Source organism: Chlorocebus sabaeus, chromosome 24 (assembly GCF_047675955.1).
Source record: "Chlorocebus sabaeus isolate Y175 chromosome 24, mChlSab1.0.hap1, whole genome shotgun sequence".
Classification (NCBI taxonomy): Eukaryota; Metazoa; Chordata; class Mammalia; order Primates; family Cercopithecidae; genus Chlorocebus; species Chlorocebus sabaeus.
The window spans coordinates 50,604,385-50,606,322 of NC_132927.1; positions in this window are offsets into that span (position 1 = coordinate 50,604,385).

Consider the following 1,938-nt stretch of genomic DNA (forward strand, 5'->3'; position numbering starts at 1 on the left):
GCAGGGGAGGAATCCAGGAGTCCACTGTGGGTTGGGAATGGTTTGTGTTCCGTGTGTATGGGTGGCATAAAAAGTAAATCTACAGCTGGGCATGATGGCTCATGCCTATAATCTCCGCACTTTGGGAGGCCAAGGTGGGCAGATCACTTGAGGTCAGGAGTTCGAGACCAGCCTGGCTAACATGGCGATGCCCTGTGTCTAGTAAAAATATAAAAATTAGCCAGGGGTGGTGGCACACACCTGTAATCCCAGCTACTCAGGAGGCTGAGGCAGGAGGATCACTTGAACCCAGGAGGTGAAGGTTGCAGTGAGCTGAGATCATGCCATTGCACTCCAACCTGGGCAACAGAGCAAGACCCTGTCTCAAAAAGAAAAAAAAAAAAAGGTAAATCTACAAGTTGATTTTTAGCTCAAAATTACTGGGTTCCTTTTTTAAAAAATTATGCTAATTGTAGGAGTACAAGTGGCCTACGTCTCTCCACAGAGCTGATACCATACCACCCTTCAATGACATTCATCACCGTGACATGGGATCGGCCTCCATGTTCGACACAACCTAAATGTCCCAACGATCCATAGTTCTTACCTCTGACTCCCTCCTACTCCCCACACAGTAGTTGGCATTTGCCTCTTTCCTTTGGTACTGATTTACTGATAACTCTGTTTCCTACCACCCTCTGCGGAAGCCCACAGCCCACCTTGGCCCCCAAGAGAGCTCCCTTCCTTTTGTGCACACCTGTGCCCTTCCACATCTTACCCTCAACCTAAACAACAACAAACGAAAAAGGTAACAGTATCTGGAATTGAAAGCCAGACAGATTATGCTAAATCCTTGCCAAAGGGAAGGAGAGTCAACAAGAGAAATAGCTCGAGGAAGACCACATGAAACTGTCTGCAGACGGCCGTGACCCACTGACTTGATGATGTGCTGGATGGAATTACGAGATGAGAGAGTGGGGTGAGCAGATGAGACAGGCTGTATTCGAGCTTTGGGCTCAAGGAATCTCGTAAGATTGTTTCAAATTGGCTTAGGTGTGACCTCCCTCGTGGATGAGGTTTCTGGCAGCCCATCAGCAAAGGAGAATGACAGGAGGTCAGCAGTCTTAATACCCTGGATTGGATCCAGATGTGGTCCTCGCAGACCAGGACCCTGAGGGGCACACGTAGGAAATCTCCAGCTCCTGTGTGGGGATGGGAAACAGCCAGGAGCCTGGCTTCAAGTCCTGCCGTGCCAGGCTGCTCCCAGGCCTTCCCCGGCATGTCAGCCCCTGCAGGATTCATCCTCGGTCTAGGAATGCCTTTCTCTCACCCTGTCCTCCATCAGCCGTCCAGGGAGTAAACTACCTGTCATCCTTCCAGTCCTCTCCCCTCCAAAGCCCTCCTGGCCTTCCAAGAAGAGTGTATTTATTCACTGATTTATTTCTTTTTGAGACAGGGTCTTGCTGTTGCTCGGGCTGGAGTGCAGTGGTGTGATCACGGCTCACTGCAGCCTTGAACTCTCAGATCAAGGTGCCCTCCCATCTCAGCCTCCTGAGTAGCTGGGACTGCAGGTGTGCATCATGCTGGCTAATTTTTAGTAGAGATGAGGTCTCACTATGTTGTCCAGGCTGGTCCTGAACTCCTGGGCTTAAGCAGTCCTCCCATTTCAGCCTCCCAAAGTGCTGGGATTACAGGAATGTGCCACTGTGCCTGGCCAGCAATAGTTTATAACTTCTGTTCTCTGACATCACTTGGGACATTCCTGATTATGGCATTCTCCACATTGTGTTGTAATTTTTTTTTTTTTTTTGAGATGGAGTCTCACTCTGTCACCCAGGCTGGAGTGCGGTGGCACAATTTCGGCTCACTGCAACCTCCGCCTCCCAGGTTCAAGGGATTCTCCTGCCTTAGCCTCCTGAGTAGCTGGGATTATAGGCGCATGCCACCACGCTGGGCTAA